Source organism: Triturus cristatus, chromosome 2_2 (assembly GCF_964204655.1).
Source record: "Triturus cristatus chromosome 2_2, aTriCri1.1, whole genome shotgun sequence".
Classification (NCBI taxonomy): Eukaryota; Metazoa; Chordata; class Amphibia; order Caudata; family Salamandridae; genus Triturus; species Triturus cristatus.
Window position 1 is genome coordinate 455722330 of NC_140582.1, and position 22538 is coordinate 455744867.

Here is a 22538-nt window from a genome sequence, read left to right on the forward strand (position 1 = left end):
TTAGACGGGGGCTTCGCTGAGGAGCAGTTTGTTGTTAACTGCCTTTTTAACAGCCCTTTCAGACTGAGTAAATATTGATCGCTTTCAATCTGATTGCCCCCGAAGGAGAACAGCCAAACACCTCAATGGGCCGAAAGAGTGAAGTTTGAAGGTGAACAGACACAGTAAGCACTCAGGGAGCACAGAAGACGAAAGTGTGGCAAAAAGTTGGAGCCTGTCTATGAAGCACAACTTTTTAAAGGAGGCAGGCAGCCGGTGAAAAGCATAACTACTCAATATCTAAGTAGCCAGTCCTGCATTGTCACTAAAATAAAATTCCAGAATTAAACAAGAGCTGAAACACAAGCGCCGCGGCCGTGAGAGAACATATGGCCCCTGCGCGCCTGTGCCTGTGATGCTCGGTAAACAAGTGGGAGGGGTGGGGGGAGTGGGGCCGAGAGCACACACAACGTTTCCTTGTGGGAGCGAGCAGGGGCACCATCTGTTTGAAAGTTAATTACAAACAGATGTCGCCAAAGCTCGCTCCTGCAAGGGAATCGCCAAACGTGCACGCGTTGCCATTGAAAGCAATGCAAAGCGTGCACGTTTTTGGGCGAAAAAGCAAATTGATTTCAAGAGGTCTCCTCCTATGCAGCACATGTGTGCTGCGTAGGCGAGACCTAAAAAGGCATAGATTCTACGAACTAACATTCCCATATTCCAAAGCCAACTGCGTTGCTCACCCTCAGAGGTTTCCCCTACCCTCTACTCTTGTAAATGTGTTCTGAAACATCACTCCTGCACTGATATCCTCATAAGTGTTCTGTAAACCTTTCCATTTCTCGCTGTTAGAGTAGTGTGAGTACGAGAAAGAGTCATATTAATCAATTTCTCAATGGTGGACTACAGTTCTTCCCTCTCGCCAAAAGTCTCAGTGGCCCCACATGAACATTACAGATGGAACATCTTGCATTTCTATCACCACACTGCATGCATGTTCATGTAGTAGAGATTTCCAAAGTATGTTGGATTGTTTTTGTCCACTTCACCTTCCTGGTTCAGTAAATGAGGTTTAATGGAAGTTAACTACTCTTTGATACACATTACTATATCCCACAACTGAAGAGTAAGAAGCTTTACTGGAGAAAACCACATTATCATCATGGTATGCGAATCATCCTCCACTGTTACGGCTTCTTCTTTCTCTGCCAACTATTGCTGAAGATATGAGGGTCTGGAGTTACACATAAATTAAATATGTAACTATAAAACTTAAGAAACTGGCACTTTATGTGCATTCTTCCCTAGATTAGTTATATGAACCATGGCTGGTCATGCTGCCTCACCATGCAGTCAGTGATAAAGCCCAGCCATTCACCTGAATCACTAAGTCCCATGAATCTTCATGTCACCATTAGCTATATTTTTTGCCTGCATGCCCTGGCCTTAGCAACTAGTTTGCCTGCTGGATTATGTTGTCTGTACACTGTAACCACCCCAACATTTATTCACCTTATTGACAACGTATATGTATACGTTTGGCTTGCACAGTGAAATAGACTTTTTGTGAGTGCAAACCCACGTTGACATTTTTAAAACGTTTGTCTTTTGCCCTATAAAATGATCTCCCTAAAAATATTTTAATATGTATATTTACTCACAGGGATGGGGAGTTGGTAAGTCATGGGATTTTCAGGGTTGGAGTGCCCTGTGATTGAATGCACATTTACAAACGTATACATTTGTGAGTATTCCAAAACTTCTCTCTGATCCCTTCCCAATCTGGAAAAGGTCAGAAATGTGCTTCTTACAAGGGCAGGGGTAAATCCCTTTCTAGTGTGCCAAGTGGATCAGTACACCCCCAAACATCGTTAAATATGCAGGTGAAGGGGTTCCTCCACAGAAAAAAATATTTGCCCATGAGAAAAAAGAAAACAAACAGCAAAGGAGTTAAGAATGCTTGGTTGTAAGATATGTCTTGCCCCTTACAAAGGAAGAGTGTTAAAAATAAACAAAATAACAACGTCTCAGACTTGGCACAGTTGGGAAGTCACTTAGTGATTCTACGATCGGATAACGCTATGTGTCTCCTTTGTTTACTTGAGAGTGATTCCAAGGACTGGCTAGTGCATAAGACTATTGTGATAGCCACATAATATAGTATGATGATAGTGTATACAGATACACCTGCTTACAGTCCAGAAAATCCAATACTAATATGTACAAAAATGCCAAAGATCTATTGATATAACAATAAGAATAAGAACCAAGTTTGCATTTTTTTTTTAACATCCAAGTGGTAAAATCAAAGTTAGGAATATCTACCCGGAGATCATGTTTTGTATTCATTGGTGAGTAAAATAGGATAAGTACAATAATAATCTTCCCGACGGCTTGCTAGGTCTCCAAACAAGATGGGTGGGGGACGTGGGGTCCCTAGAGGATATCGACTGGGAGGCGGCATTGATGCACCCCAGAAAGGTGGCCATAAAGGCTCAACTTCAATTAATTCAATTCAAAATATTGCACCGAACGTACTATGACAGGGAAAGACTCCATAGGATGGGGAGTGCAGCGTCACCGCTGTGTCTGATGTGCAAGATCACTAACACTGATTTCTACCATACGATCTGGGCTTACCCTGCACTCAGGCCATTCAGGACGCATGTGATTGGCTTATTGGGAATGGTCTCGGGGGTAACATTACCAAAGGATCCCAAATTCGTGCTCCTGGGGATACCTAGCGAAGTGGAAGTAACTAGGACCCAGTTGATCTTTGGGGCTAGTGGTGGCCAAACAGGACATAGCTAGGAACTGGGGAGTTCCCCGCAGGAAGTGACAAATGGAGTCGCATGTAAGCACCAACCCTGCACGCGGACGCCCATTTGATTCTGGACTTTTTATGGCCCCTTGGACACAGAGCCCCAAAAAAAATCAGAATGCACTTTGGAACTTTTTAGTTAGTAAAAGAGACAATTCCACTGAATGTAGAGGTGGGACGGCAGTGAGGAATCTGCTGTTTGATTGAGTATTCACCACAAAGAGCATTACTGAAGGTAAGGACCTCGTTCGTCTGAGGGATACTTCTTTTTTTTCTGTTGAATATTTCTTTATTAGCATTTTTTAACCACAGATTTGTCATATTTAGAATAGACCCCCATACCAGTGCCTCCCATGAAGGAGGGCATGTACAGTTGTTCTGCCCAAAAGACTTGCAAGACCAAGTGGGCAAAATGACCTTCCTGCTGGGCCTGACTGTCAAGGTAGTAGTGCTTCATGAACGTGTGATCATTTGATGTAGTGTAGCTGGTCGGAAACTGCCTTTTTCTACTGTGGTTGTGCTGCAGCCCGGAAAAGGGCAGTAGAAAAGGGCATTTTTCACACACATCCACCACATGGTGACTGGCACATGGGGCATGAATGTGTGGGGCGGCACCGTATGTGCCCCCAGCCACTTAGCAGTGGGCCACAGTGGACGGAGGCCCTGCTCAAGGGCCCCCAAAGTCCATTTCCAGCTGCCATTCCATGGCGGTGCGACAGCCATGAAAAGGCATTCTGAAAGGGACATCCTATGGCAGTACCTGTGCAGGCACCGCCCTCGTGGTAGGGATTGAAGTCCGTCCGCCACCCCAACGGGCTCCTTGAGCCTATCGGAGACGTTGATCTTTCCCTCGACATCATCGCTCCGACCGCCGGTTTTTTAATACAGCTGTAGGATCGGTGGCCTGGATGTCAGATGAACTGCCACCGACGGCCTGTAGGTGGCATTCCGCCTGAGATCAAAATGAGGACCATTGGGGGCGTGGCAAGATGGCGACCTAAGCAGACGCGGACTGCCGAGGTTCCTCGCTCCTTACCCCTTCGTCCGGCTGTTTTTTGCATGAAAGTCCTCAAAATAGCACAAAATTGCCCCCAGGGCAGCGGCGAGTGGCGAGGCTTCGGTCGACGGAGGTGTTGGCGGCTCCATCTGCCTGTGAGACCGTCGCTTTCGGTGGGGCTCAGATTCGCGAAATGGCGCCTACCCGAAGCGACCGTTTGCGAGGATCCGGTGCAGCCAGTGACGCCCACACAGCGATCTATCGCCACCCTTTTGGTAGCGGAGAAGAGTCGGGCCCCTGGGGGGGCACCTGCGGCTTGGGAGCGGACCAGAGCTCCCCGCGCCGCTTCCCTGCGATGACCGCAGCCCTGATGCTGCATCAGCTGCCTCAACGAGCCAGGAGTGACAGCCCTGCAGTGAGTGCATCCCGTGCGCTGGGCGCCGGCCTGCTGCGGGCAGAGGGAGCGCGGCGGAGGACTGTCCTGGCGGCCGCTCCTCCGTAGATTGCAGCGGGGGCCGAGGCTGGCGGCCTGCGGTGGACAAGTGCCCAGCTGTGGGTGAGGCCCGGAGAGCGGTGTGCTTCGTGGACGCGCCCTAAGGTACTGGTGTGCTAACGGGGGAGGTGCTTGCTGCATTTGCTGCTACTTGATCGGAGCTCCGGGCTGTCTCCTTCTGCGAGCCCCGTGGCCTGTGACAAGGGGCCAAACGGGCCTGGAACTTACTTCTCGGTGCGTCCGAGCCTCTGCTGCCCCTGTTGCAGGTGTGGGGCCTGAGTAGTGCATGTCTTCAATCGCTGGTGGGGTGATCGGGGCCTACCTCACACGCACGCCTAGGGGCCTTGGATATTGAGAGGCCGTGGGTGTTCTTCGGCCCTTCCCCCCGAAGGAAGTGTATCCGCCTGGCCTCGGTGTGGGATTATCGACTCTACGCAGCCCCAGGAGAGGGGAAAGCTGCAACGTTGCCTGCTTTCAGCCTGGGGATCAAGTTCTTGACCTGTGGTGCTTTTATTGGTATCCCCTGGGGGGGCCCAGTCATGGCGTCAGCGCGAAAGAGAAGGCAACACACATTAACGGACATGCTTCTCAAGGGCCCTAACAAAGGTGACAGAGAGACCCCTTCCCCCGCCCCTACGCAGCACGACTCAACTCATGGAGACGGGGAGGTGCCGATCACCCATGCATTTCTGGAGACCCTCTTTAACTCCCTCCGAGAAGACTTCCATTCGCTCAAGCAGGAGGTGGCGGGGGAGGTGCAGGAGATGCGCCGAGAGGTGGATGGCCTGGGGGAGCGGGTGGCCGCTGTGGAGGATCAGGATCACGCCAGAAGTGCGGAACTAGAACTCCTCCAACAAGAAGTTCTCCGCCTCAAGGACCAGCAGGTGGACCTCCAAGCGCACGCGGAGGACCTTGAGAACAGGTCGCGCCACAACAACATACGGGTCCGGGGCGTTCCATCATCGGCAGAGGGGTCTGATCTCACCCAATAGCTGCAGGGCCTCTTCCGCGAGATCCTCGGGGAGGGGTCCGATTTTGCCGTCAGAATCGATCGAGCGCACAGAGTGGGTCTGCCGCGGCGTGCGCCTGCTCCCCCCCCCAGACATTTTGGCCTTCTTACCAGACTTTCCCCAGAAAGAGCGGATCCTACGGGAGGCGCGCAAGAAACAACCTCTTCGGTACCTAGGACACTCAGTGGCGCTTTTCCAGGATCTGTCAGTTATCACATTGCAAAAGCGGAAGGCGTTCAGGGACGTCACCTCGTTCCTAAGAGACAAGGGGATACCCTATGCCTGGGGTCATCCCTTCCGCCTGATTTTCAAATGGAATGGGGCGTTGCACCACCTGAAGTCCTTTCAGGAGGCATGCACTCTGTTGGGTCTTGAACATAAAGATACGGAGACCTCCCCTACGCATTTGCAACAATCCAAGGGAAATGATTGGCACCGAGTGGGTCGCAGACGTCAACCCATCGCAGCACTGAAGCCGGGACCCACGACAATGTCATAAGAATGGGCTGCGGCCCTTCATGCGGTGCTTAGAGATACCTCCCCTACTGAGTAGTTACTGTACATTGGGGACACATACGCATGGTCTATTTGCTGGCTGGGGGGAGGAGTGGGGGGCCGGGGTCGCTGGAGTATCATGCCTGGTTCGGTATCGTTACCACCAGCCTGCGTAGTTAGGAGGCGGGTTTGGACTATGGCATTCTATGGGGAACGTTCTGTTGGGGCTAGGGTGGGGAGAGCCGGGGTCTTGGTTCACAGTTCGGTGCGATAGGTTGGGTGGGGGAGGTGGGAGTGGGGGAAGGGGGGTCGGGAACGATAGGGGAGGGTGGGAACCAGTGTGCCACAGGGGAGCGAGGTTTCGGGGAGTGGCAGCGCAGGGACAGGTGCTCCTTAGACGATATTCCCATTCCAGGGGCGGGCATATGACAGAGGCAACGCTGAAAGTTATTACCCTCAATGTGAGGGGGCTCAATAATCCTGTGAAACGGCGTGCCATTTTATCATATTTAGAGCATTCCGGCACCTCGATTTGTCTCTTGCAAGAAACGCACCTTTTGGCTAAGGACTGGCATCGGATGCGCTCTCGGGCGTTTCCTCTCCAGCTTTACTCCTCTACCCTTGATAAGCAAGCTGGGGTTGCTATCTTATTTGCCAAGCATTTCTGGGCCCAGGTGGGCGACATGGTGGCGGAACTCAAAGGTAGGCTACTCGCCTACAACATACGAGTGGGCGGTCTGTCCCTGACCGTAGGGTCTCTTTACGCCCCCAACTCTGGTCAAGAACCCTTTCTCAAAGACGCTCTGTCCGAAATTTTAAGATCCCAAACCTGATACACGCTGGTGGGAGGCGACGTCAATTTAGTCATGGATGGGGAGTCCGATAGATCAGGCCACCGTATGCTAGGCTAGACCACTTCATAGGATCCTTGGAGGTCCAATCGCTCGTAAGGGACATTGATATTATGGAAGAAACAGGTAGGTGGAGTGGTGCACCGCTTATTAAAACCTCGATAATAGTCAAAGAGTCAAATAAGCCTTAGTAGGTGATAAGTCCCTTTTATTTTCAAAGAAGATTAGCCAGCCAACGCGTTTCGTTCATAGAATGAACTTCTTCAGGGCAAAATAAAGGCGCTCTTGTCACAATGGGTTCGAAAACACCTAGGTCTAGGTGGGCACAGGACAGTGCACGGGCCACCTTGATAAGGGCCTGAATGCGCTATGTGCTGTACGCCGGAATACGAAGGACTCGTTCGGACCATGACGCAGTGGTGGCGTCGCTTGCTGCCCCCCGGACTAAGACGGCAGGGGGTAGATGGTGGCTGCGGGAGACCCTCCTACAGCGGAATGGGGTGGCCCAACAGCTGCACCAACGCATCACGGATTACCTGGCACTTAACGATACGCCGGACACACCCTTGACGGCAGTTTGGGGGGCGTTGAAGGAGGGGAATTGATAGCAATTTCGGCGGTTGAAGCCAAAGAACGTAGAGGGAAGCGGGACTCCTTGACAGCTCAGGTAGTGGAACTCGCACGGGTGCACAGTCGTACCGGGGCTCCCAGGGTGTGGAGGCAATTGAAGACGGCCTGGGCGCAGCTCGCTGGGCTCGATCTCGATTGAGCAGAATATGCCGCTTTGCGACTGCATCATTCGTACTATGTGGGGGACGATAAGGCGGGACGCCTCCTTGACAGCGCGCTGCGGGCCCGGGTACAGCGGTCGAAGATCACGACCCTCTATGGCGCCCATGGAGAGACACTGGTCAGTGATGACCAAATTGCCGACGCCTTTAGGGACTTTTATGCCTCACTGTACAGCGCTGATCGGTCTCTTGATACAGACGGGGAGGCGTACCTGAAGGGGGCGGCAACAACTGCGCTTAACGCTGCCGGGGCCGCCGCGCTGGATGCGCCCATTAGAGTGGAGGTGGTGGTGGGGGCGATTTCTCGCCTCAAGCCCTTGAAGTCGCCGGGGCCGGATGGCTTCTCCGCGGGCTTCTATAAAACTTTTTGTCCGGTGCTCGCACCTCTTCTGACGTGACTTTTCCATTCCCTCCAGGGGCCTGGCTCAATCCCTCCTGAGATGTTGGAAGCTGACATTGCTGTGTTACCCGAACCGGGTAAAGATGTTACCCGATGCGCCTCTTATAGGCCTATTTCTCTTCTAAATCTGGACCTTAAGATATTCACGGTGGTGTTGGCTTCCAGACTTGGCCCACGTCTACCTGGTATTATCGAGCCGGACCAGCCTGGCTTCATCTCCGGCAGACAATGCAGTGACAATACTAAACGCCTGTTACATCTAATATACAAAGCTCATTTGAAGGGGTTGGACGCCACGCTTCTGTCTATAGACGCCGAGAAGGCGTTTGACAGGGTAGACTGGGGCTTTTTAGATAAAACGCTAGCCCACTTTGGAATCGGGAACTGCTTCCGGGCATGGGTTGCTAGCTGCTATGACACACCTAGAGCGACGGTCCGTATCAATGGTATCGCCTCTCAGCCCTTTGACATCCGGAGGGGCACTCGACAGGGGTGCCCATTTTCACCCCTCCTCTTTGCGCTCTATGTCAAACCCCTGGCACAGCGGATCCACGACAGCCCTGACATCACCGGCGTCACCTTCGGGGGGGAACAGCATACCCTTAGTTTATACGGGGATGATGTCCTGGCTGCGCTGGAAGATCCGGAGAAGTCTGTACCTGCCTTTTTGAGGGAGTTGGAGACTTTTGGGAGGGTATCTGGGTTTAAGATGAACAGGGCAAAGTCCGTGCTCCTTCCCCTGGGCAGTCGCATGCATGCGGCCCACGAGGCGGCTTCCATCTTTGGGGGTTTGCAGCTTCAGGATTCCATCTCGTACTTGGGGATCGTTCTCACCCCCTCCACGGAGCGGACAGTCAGTCTGAACTACACGAATATCACCTCCCAGATTCAGGGTGACCTCAGGTGCTGGCAGAAGCAATCTCTCTCCTTGCTCGGGCGTGTCGCCACTGTGAAGATGTCTATCTTACCCAAACTTCTATACATCTTTCAGACCATTCCGGTGTGTCCACCCCGGGGCACCATACAAAAGTTACAAGACGCAGTGCAACACTTCATATGGGCAGGGAAACGGACGCGTCTGCGCAGAGACCTCTCCTACCGACCTCTGGATGAGGGCGGCCTGGGAATTCCGGACCTAATATACTACTACAAGGCAGCGCAATTGCGATACCTGGTGGAGTGGAGCCGACCGGAGTCGGAGAAGAGATGGTTATTTCAGGACAGGGCGATGGCGCAAACATCGCTTTGGAAGTTACCCTTCCTAAAGCGCCCCGATAGGCCAGCCTACCTCCAGAAGTCCCCCATCACCCGTACAGTACTTCGAGTGTGGGACACAGTCACGGCTCGGACGGGGCTCACCACCTTTCCTTCACCACTAACGCCTCTGTTCGACAATCCTGAGTTCACCCCGGGGTTAGAGAGGGGGGCTTTCCAGCAGTGGCGGTCGTCCTCATGCCGTTCAGCAGGTCATCTGTTTGATCTTGAGGGCTTCATTCAGTTTAGTGACCTGTCACGGCATCACGGCATCACGGCATCACGGCTCCACTCCAACATCAATATTTTCAAATTTGACATTAGGTGACCCAGCCCGCAATTCGCCCTCTAGTAGGTAGGAAACTGACTTCTTTTGAAAAATGGCTTATTACTAGAGACTCAGACTGGAAGCTGATCGCTGACCTGTACATGATGATCTGCCCGACGGTTGCTTCACGGCCCTCAGCAGGTCAACAACGGTGGGAACGGGAGCTGGGGAGAAGCCTCTCCGTTAAAGATTGGCAGGCAATATATTTTAGGGCTCACCACACAGCCAGGAACACTGCCAACAAAGAAACCGCAGTCAAGGTGGCTACATATTGGTATTTAACTCCGGTTAGGTTACACAAGGGCAACCCTAGCCGTAGTTCCGCATGCTGGAGGGGATGTGGGGAGGGGGGTACCTTGACCCATTTGTTATGGGAATGTAGAGAGGTGGCGGGATATTGGACAGTAGTTCTTAATGACATTGCTACACATTTTGAAACCGAGATTCCCCGTTTCCCAGCCTATACGCTTCTAGGGCTGCCCAACGCACTCAATTTCCCTTTGAAGTCGCTCCGGGGGCGTCAGATGGGCCTGGCCATGGGCGCGGCTGTACAGCACATTAATTCCCTCTGGGGAACGTGAACCCGCCCTACTCACACGGGCTGGTTGCATAGATTATGGTATACAATGGGTATGGAACGTATACAAACTACCCTCACACAGTCCACGGCATCCTTTCAAACGGTCTGGCAACCTATCCTATCACTCCTATTATCAGAATTTCATGAAGTCACTTGTCCCAAATATCTTCGTCTGTTGCGCCTTACCGATACTCTGACCTCCTGAAAGACGCTTAGCAACCGTTAGAGAGCAATGCTCTCAAGGGACGGTCCCAAGAGGCAGGACTCGGCACACCGGTTGGGTGGGGGGTATCCGGGGAAAGGGGGAGTTGCTGTTGTGGTAGTTGGTTGGGGGGGGATAGGGGTTTGGGCAGTAGACCCTCGACTCCGCTTGCACCCATGGATATTCAGGACTTTATTGATTTATTGCTATGGCTAGCGGTGGTGGAGGGTGGGGGGGTTTCGGGGGTGCGTCCGCATTGTAATAGCAGAGTAACAGCTGTTTTTTTGCAATTTACTTGCTGTGACGTCAAATTTAATAAGACAAAGTTAAACAAAACAAAAAATGAGGACCATTTTGAGGGTGATGGATTACCCAACTTGAAAAGGAGTAATGCCTTTTGCAAAAAAGGTGCCATGATCCTCAACACTAATTTTTCTAGGAAAAAGGTTGTGTAGGGCTGCCGCACAGAGAGGACCTGGAGCTCACTCATGCAATGATCTGAAGGGATTGCAATGAGGTAGACAGTTTTGAGAGTTAGAAGACACAACAAACTGCTGTGCATTTGCTCAAAGGGGGTGCATATGAGGAAAGTCAGGACCAAAGTGAAATCCAGAAGTGCTTCTCAAAGGCTTTGAAGGAAACTCGTCAAACCTTTTAGAAATCACATCACAACAGGTGATTTAAACAAGGACAGCAGGTTCGGTAAACACAGCAAGGCCGAAAGGGCTCACAAGTACTATTTAATGCTGCCCCAGGAAGTGCTTGATGCCCCAGAGATTACACCACAAATAACAAAACAGTTTGGCTTTTGACAGGTCTGTTTTGCAAAATCCTCACCAGGCCACAAATTTATACCAGTGTCCAGTGTAGATGGACTTCATAGAGGGATGTCGGGCAGCAAGGATGACATCCTCAACTTCAGCCAGTAGATCGAATGCAGTTAACTACGCAGCTCAATCTCCATACACAGGTTTGGGTGCAAAACCCTGCCCTCCTGCTGTGACAGAAGTTCCTCCCGAAGCGGCAGCCTGATAGTTTGACAGATACTCAAGCCCAGAAGTTCCTGGTACCACACTTTCATGGCCCAATCTGGATCTACCAGCATGACTTTCATTCCTGACCTTCTTCAGAACCAGAGGCAGGAGAAGCAGGGTCAGGAAGGAGCATATGAGTCCCATGATCTACTCTAACCTCAATGCATCTCTCCAAGAGACACTTCTTGGAACGTTGTATGACGGAACCATGAATGCCACTAAGGGGCATGCCTTTGCAACATGGTCTAAACCACGAATAGGCCTGAACCACGCACGTCTTTACCAAGCACACCACTACCATGCATACGCATAAAGATACATTAAAAATACCATACGTTTACCACGCATACCTTTTTATATTTATTGTACATTTAAAATAAAGGGGCTCAGAGTTTCTGCACTGAAAATCAAAAAAAAGCAAAAATGAAATTTTGTCATTCACTAAATTAAATAAAAAATACAGCAGCGCAGTAATTTTACCTCAAAAAACCATTTTACCCCTAAATATTATCAGTGAAAGTCAAATACATTATAACTAAGAGAAATATATCTGAAGCAATAATTTTTCAACAGTAGTCCTTCCTTTGTTTTAATGCTAATAATACAGCCTGTCCAAAACAGTATGTGCGGACTGTAATAAACATGTTTTCTGCCATTGCAATCAAATACACGTTATGTCAGAATATAAAACATGTTAAAAATGCATATTCTAACAATGGGTTGGTGGGGCATGCTGACAGGGGCAACTCCCCTTTGGCAAGGTACGCACCTTCGGCCAGTTTCGACTCTGGTGGGGTTCCGTAGATGGGATGATATAGGGATATCTACTCTCGGAGAGGTAATGCAGGGGCCTACGCTTAAATCCTTCCAGAGGCTGCAGGAGGAGATTGACCTACACAAATCTCAGTTCCACAAGTATCTACAGCTCCGCCATGCTCTGTTTCCCCTGATACAACACCTCCAGTCACTACCCGAATTTCACCCCATGGAAGGTAGACTGTTAATGGGCGATTTAGGGGCACACAAAATTCGTCAAATTTATCAAACCCTCACCACACACTCCAAAGCAACCATACATCGGACCCGGGCGACGTGGGAGGCAGACTTACCGGCCCTGACAGATAACAATTGGACCGAGGCCCTGGCCAGCCCCAGATATTCCGCTGTCTCCACTAGGTACCGGCTGATCCAGTTAAAATACCTCCACATAATCTATTATACTTGCCTCCGCCTTTGGAAGATGGGGGCCATTCAGTCCCCCGCATGCCTCCGTTGTAACTCCGATGACGGGTCGTTTCTCCATTCAGTTTGGAGTTGTGGGGCACTGCAACACTTCTGGTCGGGCATACTGTCTTGCCTGGGGCGGGTACTGGCGTGGGACATCCCGGCAGACCCTAGGCTGACACTTCTGCATGGCACAGAGGACATCGGGGGGAATAGATATAAGAGACACCTCCTATTCCTGGGCCTCACCTTAGCTAAACGAGACATTGCACAGCATTGGAAGGCTTCCTCTCCCCCCTGGGGGGGTGGCATGGAAAGCAGCTTTAGACAAATGGATGTCGGCTGAAGTGGCAGTGTTTCGGGCGCGGGGCTGCCCACAAAAACATGGGAAGATCTGGACCAGATGGGCAAAACACCGGGGCATTGACTTATCTCTCCTTATGCAACCTGCAAACCAGGACCCCCTCGAACGGCTGGTTATAAATGACTCGTCAATCTGATGCGTTAGCTCGCCGTGGATGTGGAACTAAATTCCTTTGTTATACGTATGCATATTACTTCTCAAGGATGTATGGTGCAGGGTCGGGGGAGGGGGGAGGGGTGGGCTGTTTGGTCTGATGTTCTGCAGACCTCCTGGTGGGAATATTTTCAGTACCTACAGTCTTTACAATCCGTCATGTGCCTATATGCTGTTTATTGGGTTCAGCCCATAAGGTGCTATAGAAAATCAATAAAATCTGTTGTTAAAAAAATGCAGATTCTAAAACATATTTTTGTTTTCAATGTGGTACACTGACACTGCTCGTGACCATGCATCTCTCGGAATTCCTGCGGAAAGTAACAGTTTGCTGTGGAGACACTGCCGTCGGCCAAGCAAAATAAGTACAACTTTGAAACAAATCACATCCACAGTATGTCCAAATTCAGTAGCGGCCCATTGCCTGCCAAAGTGGCAGGGGGGGCTGGGCCAGAGGAGGGAAGAGGGAATTGGAGGGGGTCAGGGGACAAAAAAAAGAATAAAACTTACCTTCACGCCGCCACAGTCTCCTGCCACATTGTGCTCTTCCTGGTTCTGGGCATAGGCTCCCAGAATGCACTGCGGCCAATCCTGATTCTGCAGGGATTGGGAGCCTGTGCTTGCTTTCTCTCAAGCCCCAGCAATGCAACACAGCTTCACTGTGCATGAGGTGTTTGACAGCCTGAGACGGCCAGCCAAACACCTCATGCACAGAGAGGGAGTGCCCACCACTCCCCCACTAGCAGTGTCATCCTCTGAACCCACCCCCAAGACTCGTCAGCGTCCTGGGGGTGGGTCCAGTGTATTAAAATAAAACGATAATAAAACAGGTTTAAAACACATTTTATTATTGTTTTATTTGCTGGTGGTGGTGGGGTGGTGGCGCTCCTTTATTTTCCTTATGTCACAGATTTTGACATCTCATTAAAAAAATGATATTCTACTCTTGTCAATTACCGTAATGTGAATCATTATAAAGGACTTTTTTCCTGCAACTAAAATACAAATTTACAAACTTATGTTTCAAAATAACTCTTAATTTAGTATTCTAACTCTGCTGAGGGTGTCCCTCAGGGCAGCTGCTGGACAGTGACTGGGGGCAAAATTACTATTCTAACTCTTCTGGGAGCGTCCCTCGGGGCAGGTGCTGGACAGTAACTGGGGGCAAACTTACTATTCTATCTCCGCTGGGGTCATCCCTAGGTCAGCGGCTGGACAGTGAATGGGGCCAAAATGACTATTCTAACTCCGGTGTGGGGCGTCCCTAAAGGCAGATGCTGGACAGTGGCTGGGGGCAAAATTACTATTCTAACTCTTTTGGGAGCGTCCCTCGGGGCAGGTGCTGGACAGTAACTGGGGGCAAACTTACTATTCTATCTCTGCTGGGGTCATCCCTAGGTCAGGGGCTGGACAGTGAATGGGGCCAAAATTACTATTCTAACTCCGCTGGGATCATCACTCAAGGCAGGTGCTGGACAGTGACTGGGGGCAAATTTACTATTCCAACTCTGCTGGGTGCGTTCCTCAGGGCAGGTGCTAGACAGTGACTTGGGGCAAAATTAACATTCTATCTCTACTGGGGGAGTCCCTCAGGGTAGGTGCTGAACAGTGACTGGGGGAAGATTTACTATTCTATCTCTGCTGGGAACATTCCTCAGGGCAGGCGCTAGACAGTGACGGGGAAAGATTACTATTCTAACTCTTCTGGGGTCATAACTCAGAGCGGGTTCTGGTTAATGAGAAGGTGAGTGAATTAAATATTAGAAAAAAAGAAGAGAATAATTTAGGGGCCCATTACGATGCTGAACGGAAGGCCATCCGTGCTGGTGGCGGTAAACCGTCATGTCTTCCGCCCAGGTGCGGTCATTGCGACCAACAAATCACAATGGACCCAAAGAGACTATTTTCCGTCCGCCGCAGCCTGTCATGCTCCATGCGTTTTTTGCGTATGCAAGGGTGGCGGACGGAGCCAACAGGGCAGGCCCGGCATGCAGAAACACGTTCCGTCCGCCAAGCAAATCACGATTTCGCACACAGCCCTCCCACTGCCGCGTATAAACCACCACGTTGCGGATGGCGGAAATACAACATCGGAGAGGAAAAGCGGATATTGTACCCATCTAAACCCCCGGACCTGCCATGGATCCTGCGCCACAGGCCTTCACGCTGCACTACCGGCTGCACCTCTGGCAGACAAGACACTGCCGCGCTCAACAGCAGAGGCACGTACAAGACATGCCCACGCATGCAACCCCTGAATAACTACAACTCCCAGCAAGCATGGCGGCACTGCGATGAATGTTGCAACCTGCCAAATGCAAAGTGCAAGGCCCACCCAATCCCCATGAGTGACCCTCGTTGCCCCCTCAGGCAATTGGAGCCAATGACGAGCCCCGCAGTTGCAGAGTGCGCACACAGCAACATCTAAACATGTATGCCCAAGGCACCCATTGGCTGATAGCTCATCCGCATCGTGTGTGCCACACCCTGGCGGCCCGGAAGCTGCAACCGCAACCCTGCAACGTTCAGGTGTGGGCAATGCGTGTCATCCGTGCGAATGCCAGCTACCGCGCATGCAAACACATACTGCATTTGCATTGGCGCCCTGACTATTACATCACACATCACAACTCATTTGCCTCAAGTGACTTGTGCACCCCATTGGCAATGTTGTGGGGCACGAGGTCCCCATGCATATCGAGTAACCACACAGACACCGTACATGCATAGGAGAACTGGTCCAGGGCAAGTGCGTCCGGACCCGTTTGTTGGCAGGGTCACAGGACCAGTGACGCCTGTTCTGGGTGGCTGTGGGGTGGGTGTAAGTCAGCCCTCTGGGAGTGGCTGGCACATCAGAACAACTAGAACTGTGACCAGCTGGTCACTACACTGTGAAGGGATGAGAGAGTATGACCCGTGAGCCAAGTCTTCACACACTGTCAGGTGAGGCCTCTCGACCCACTTGCACAGGAGTAGAACGAAGCCAGAACCCAATGCCCCTCTCCGACTTCCTCATCGTCAAAATTTAACTTGCACGACAAGATAACTCAAAGGGGGGAAAGGGGTTGGGGACAGAGAAGAGACTGCCAAGTTTTCACCAGGTCTTTTTCAGTCTTCGGACACTCTTCAGTTGGTTTAATCTTTTGTGTGCTGTACTTGGTGATTACTGTAACAAATATTAACACTTACTTTTCAATTTCTCTACTACGACTTATTAATATTGACATTTACCTTAATTACATACTTATCGTTTTCTTGGCTCTTGCCTCTCTTCTGTGTTTAATATGGTGTTTTACTTTGTCTAAGTAAGTTATTCACGCTCTTTTTCTCATTTCTTCAAGCGCTGTACTTTAGGGGAATTCTGCAATTAACATATCACAATTACCTTAACACCTCTACTCAATGATTTTTTCTATAATTTACATTCGTTTTGAATACATACTTTACCCTTCCTGTTTTGCTTGACTCATGTAATCTAGTAGTAACCAGGAATGAGCTTAACCAGAATATTCCTAGTTAATTGCAATAATTGCTTCTTTCCAGACAGATTCAACGGGATTGCTACTACGAAGTTCTTCTCTCGGGACTCAGGGAAGTGTATTTACTCTTTCTATTATTCTATGACTAGTTTATGACCTTTTCTTGCTAATTTCCTATTTCTCAGGAATTGTACAAAAAATATTCCTATGACATAAGCTTGTATACTAAGAAGGAAACAAAATATCAGCCTTCACTGTACCTATGACATATGCTGACACTATCTTCATACAAACATAGCCTCTTAACGCAAGCGCAGGTTATTTCCATTTACACAATGATCATTGCGCACATGCAAGGCTAAACACTTATCTTTACACGCATGACTAGACACATGTTAACCCACGATGTCCTACGGAAACTCTGACAAAGGTTTTCAAGCAACTGTGCAACCGCAAACCAGAGATAGGATATGCGCAGACTCAATCGAGTCTCAAAATGAACAACCTTACTTGAACACGGCTGTCTGCTCCAACACTTCAGGTAAGCTATTTCTTTACGGCGCGGCGGAACTAAATGTCGATTGGAAATGCGATGCTGCTACTCTGACTTAACTTTCGTGCCAAAAGTCAAAATAGTGTCCTACTCCTCTGGCATCTCAGGTGAAGTGCGAGATTCCAAAGGAGACGCTCCTGGACATTCTAATTGTGTTTGCGCTAAGGAAACACTAGACTATCGATCTGTGAGCAGTTTACAAGCGGCCATCTTGGAATTTCTCCTGAACTTCCCTGTTCTGAAATACAACCTTCTCTTAGTGTAAATGGGTGTCTTTAAAGTAATTGCATTGACAGAACCTTTAGTTGGGTTAAGACAGTGACAGGTTCTGACACACACATGGAATGTCTAAGGAAAGAAGAGTGTAATTACATACATAGCCATGCCTCGTGGCCAGCATGGGCTTAAATGAGGGAAGGAGTCAATAAGGACAAACGTCTCCCGCACGGTACTAATGTTGTGTAATGAAACATCCAACCTGTGAACCACGCTTGAATATCCCTTGATATCTTACTGGTGTCTCTTAGCGAGGGGTCGAATTGTTAAGGGTCAGTGGCCTAGGCAGACAATCAGAGGTGTCCATTGTCTGCTAATGAAACATATGTGTAATCCCTAGCACACCCAACACGTATTGGTGTGGCGTGCAGTGTGCCTAGCTAACACTGCCTGAAAATTTCCCCCACACGTCCTGAGTCAGTGCTTCTCCAAACCAAATGCCCTCAAAAATCCTGCCCACCAGAATGTATGACATGTGATTACCACATCTTGCAATCCTCATTGGCCCACGTGACATTCCCTGTTGACTGATAAACTTACACACTTGCATGACTGCAAATACACTTACACTTACAAATGTTCTGATTGATTGGTTTATTGATTGACTGATTGTCTCTGTACAATGTGTGCACGATGTAAAGCACTGTCACACCCCACACTAATATCAGTAGTGCCATACAACAAATGAAATGCACGTGAGCTAGTGGACATGGAGAGATGAAGGGCAATGGACGAGGGTGGTGGCAGAGAGGCAATCCGAGGAAGATGGCATGAGTGAGGGCATGAGAAGTGTCACTTGCCTAATACTCCCACCTCAGGAAACCTCCGCCTCCCATCAGGAGGTCCTTTCAAGGAAAAAACACACTTCTTGAGAGTGACAAAATCTAGCAAGAAAATCTGGAAGGAAAGAATGCGTCTCCCTGGCCCTTGTGAACCTGAGGAGAGACAAAGTGGGGCCCTGAAGCAGGCCTGGCGAGAGGCATAAGTGACAACTCGGGCACGCAGTGACCCACCCGAATGCATCGTTGAGCCACACAAATAGGAGCTGGCCCTGCCTGGGAGGCATCCTGAATATTGATGGCAGCCATTGATGGCACACACATTGGCCTTGTACCACCACAGGCAAGTGAACCCGTCTCTAGGAACCGCAAACACTACCACTCCATCAACATGCCAGTGGTATGACAGGCGTAGCAGATCATCTCACACGTGTGTGCAGAGTAACCAGGGTCGGCACATGACAGCTACATCTGGCGGTACAGCACCATCACCCCCACACCCAACCCACACATGCCCAGTGATGATGACAGTGGTGAGGAAGAAGGCCTTGACCAGCTTCTACAGCACATCATCAACTTCTTCCGTTGAGTGTGATGCAACAATGACCGACCATGACTGTGTCTGTGGGCCTTGCTGTTGTCTCACAGACTCAGACAAATTTCCCTGAGATTTTGTACACATACCGGACTATGCGCCAGAGTTGAAAACACATGCATGCAGGGACTGATCACCCAGAAGCACCACTACGCACAGGACACCATTGCTATACTGCCTCACTTGCTCCCCTACTCACTCCAGGCATCCAAGCGCATGTACACAAGCAGGCAATTTGAAGACAAGAAATGTTTCCAAATGTGAAGTTTTTACTACAGTATCAAAGCATGCTCAATACGTGCCACACCAGGTTGAAAATGCATGAGTGCTGAACCAGTAACCACAGTGACATATCCATTTCACATGAAGCAAGATGTGGCATCAATAACCCCCCTGGATGTCGAATCACAAGCATATCCCCCCACCCCTTGCAGGAAGGAGTCGTATGGGATGTCCCTGGTCTATAGCCTTTGTCAGCAGAACCCATTACCGAGACTATACATGGTGAGATCACAAAAGATTGGCTGTGTAGCACTCATCACTGGATGGAGGACCCTCCAAGTGTGGGCCATCTGATCCGCATTCCCACGTCAATCAAAGGGGATCTATGTCCTCTAGCAGCTGTGAGACCTTGTTGATTCGGGGTGCTATGGCCTGAACAGAACAGACTGACAAGGGACAGGCTTCTGCGACCACGGACAGAATGTTCAGACAGTGCTCCTGGACCACGCAGTGAACAACCTCTGCAGACACCTCTCATGTGACAGACATGTACTAAGGTACTTGCAGGGCACAAGTCCTAAACAATGAAGTGGGGGGACTGACCAAGTAAGATAAAACACACTTGACCTCACAATGCCCCGCCCTATGAAAGAAGGAAAATTGTGCGACTAACATGATTTGTGCAAATACTGGGACAGGCTAACCCATCTGACAGTCTTACAGTGTCAGCTTTGATATACAGGGACAGGACAAAGACAAAAGCATGCCTCCCTTAAGTACCTGTGTAGAGATGGCAAGCTGTGTGCACAGGTTCCCCTCTGTGGCATCTACATTCAAATGTAAGGTTCAAGGCGGACCCCAGTCAGCATGTACAAACAAAGGGATGCCGGATAGCCCCTTTACTTAGCCCTGGCTGGAGGTGAAAAAAGGTACACTCGCTGCATACACGTTGCTGCTCGGAATGGACACCGGGACAAGTTAAGCATATCCCTGTGGGGACCAGGTCCTTGTACGGGAGACGGCGGCAATCCCAGTCAAAGAGTGCCGTGTACCTGTGTGTACCACCGACTTGAGCCCTGGGTACTTGTAAAACAACAACGCCATGTCTTCTTCGTGTGCTACAGCTGCATAATGGAAGCCGGGCTCATGCCAGACGACAAAGTCCACGACAGTCAGATGCTAGCCTCCACTTGCCGTGGTCTGTGGTACCAAGTGCAAAAGACCGCAGAGCACAGCGCACTCCAAGCCAATGCAGACAGGGCCATAGTCAGAGAGCTGGATGCCACATCTTGTCAGGTGGCGTGCAGAAAGGGAGACGATGATTAAATTAGTCAACAACCGTTCCTGTTGCTGTAAAGTAGTTTCGAATCCAAGAAGGCACAGGCAGCTTCGAAGGCAATGATTTCCAGGAGATGATTCAGTTCATCTTCAGCTAAGAGGACTGCCATCCAATCCAGCAGTATGAAGGAACAGATGTGCTCCTCGCACAATGATGGTTGCAAGGGGCATCCCATCGCAACCTGGGAGAGGTTCGATGTAGGCATGGCACAGGAGCCATTGCGCAAACGCACAGGGGCAGCTGTCAGCCTGCCTGACACATTGAAAGGCATCCCATAAACGTGTCTCACCAAAGCAGTCTTGCACGTGGACCAACAAAGGAGTCACCCACAGCTCATAATCCAGGTCAGCAAGGTATGTGTTTGAAAGGCAGATATCCATGGCCCACTGAAACCGACCTATTCTGCAGGAAAAGACAGGCTGCACGCAGGTGAGGTAGGCATAGCAGAACGTTAGCCTGTACCTGATGCCCAGCACAGCCAGTGGAACACATCCAAATAGAAGCTGCTTGCGGGCACGGTACAGTTGCAACAGACCTGGCTCGGCCTGGCCCACTGGACGGTCAGACATGGTGTGAGAGCAATCTCAGAACCAGCGCTCAGCTGTACAGCCAAAGTAATGGTCAGAAAGTGCGAAATTCAGTGTGCAAATTGGGGGACTGACACCCGGTGGTACTTCCGGAAAAGCATAGAAGGGAGGGACAAGGCCAGAGCCCAAAACTCTGATAAAAAGTGTGCAACGGCCTTCAGTATCAGATGCTAGCAATACTTTGTGTGTCAGTTCACCGCAAAAATAGTGGGGGAGCAGTGTTCAGCAATGACTGAATGGCGCGAGACGGTCAAGACACCTGGTATCCCAAGGTCTTTCAGCTGGTGTAGGAGCGACTCCTTATCTATACAGAGGTTCATTGTGCCTGCACACTCATTGAAGTATGCTTTCGCTGTAGGAATGTGAGGCCACGATTGACTATCCACATTCACTTATGGGGGAGTTAGCAGAACATTGGCACAGAAAGGACACGATGTGCAACTGTTACCATATGCGTAATGCCTGGCCTGTGCATGCAGGAGGGGCTATTTAGGTCCTCATCACCTGAACAGACCAGGGACTCTGCATCCGAGGCTTCACCTTCCGGGCGGGGGACTGGCTGGGCTCGTCCATGGCACGCTCGCCTTCTGTTGCTATTGAGTCACCTTTTGGAGTTAGGCCACTTTTGTCAGCAAGTTCTACACACAGCACAACTTAGCTGTTCATGTTTGCCACATTTGAATTGAGGTGACATGACTTTTGCCTTTGCTTTACTAGGCATTCATGTCAGAATATCATCAGTCACACATGGTGTTGATGTACATACAGGGCTTTCAGGGGGCCGCTTCTCATCGGTGCTGTGCACCGTCCCTTTTTCTGAGTGGGCCTTGGCACGGGTGTCATCCATGCTCTGTTTTGTGCCCTGCCACAGGCGATCCCTTCGTCCTGTTGGGATGCATAACCAGCAGGCACATCGATGTGCGCATGGTCACACTCCTCACTTCTCACTGGTGGAGTAGTTACGGTACGACGTCATGCCAGGTGAGCATTGTGGGGAAGTGAAGTCCTTTGTGGATTCATTTTGGCTCAGGAAATCACACCTTTGGAGACTCATGAGGAGCAAAATCCTTGTGGCGGTCCATTTGGCTCCATGCTGTTTGTGAGGGGAGACAGAGAGCCATGTGGGAGTTGTGGTGTTGCGGTTACGGCTCGCCATCCCCCTCCCCAGTGAGATGGCTAGCTACCTGTTGGTAGGCACAGTCAACAGCGTTAGCTGCCACATGGCTGTGGGGTGGGGAGGGTGAGCCATGCTTTTCGAGAGGGAGGCCAGGGTGCATGAGCTGCCACCTAACTGTGAGCTTGAGCTGATTAAGAAGATGCTGTCCTTGTGATCCTGAAAATGAAAGGAATGTGAATTCCTAAAGTGAAGGACTGTCGAGGAGACTGCAGGTCTCTTACCGATTGCCCTCACACACCCCTGAGGATGTCATGCTTCATCATAGGGCATTTTGCTCCTCGTTGGCCCGGCGCTGCAATGCCAGACGGGCACCCGCATATAAGGACTCTTTGCCGGAGATCTTTTTAGATGAAGCCGTTGGGTGTGTGAGGGTATGTGGACAAGGTAGTGAGTGAGTAGGTAGTGAGTAAGTGTTGTGAATTAAAATAGATCTGGTACTGTCCTTAGTAATGGATTTTATTCTGAGGGTGTACTAGCCTAACTAAAAATGAGTGTGCCCTGTCTGGAAGTAATGATCCTACAGGGCCTATCTAGTGAGGGTGATCAACATGTTTC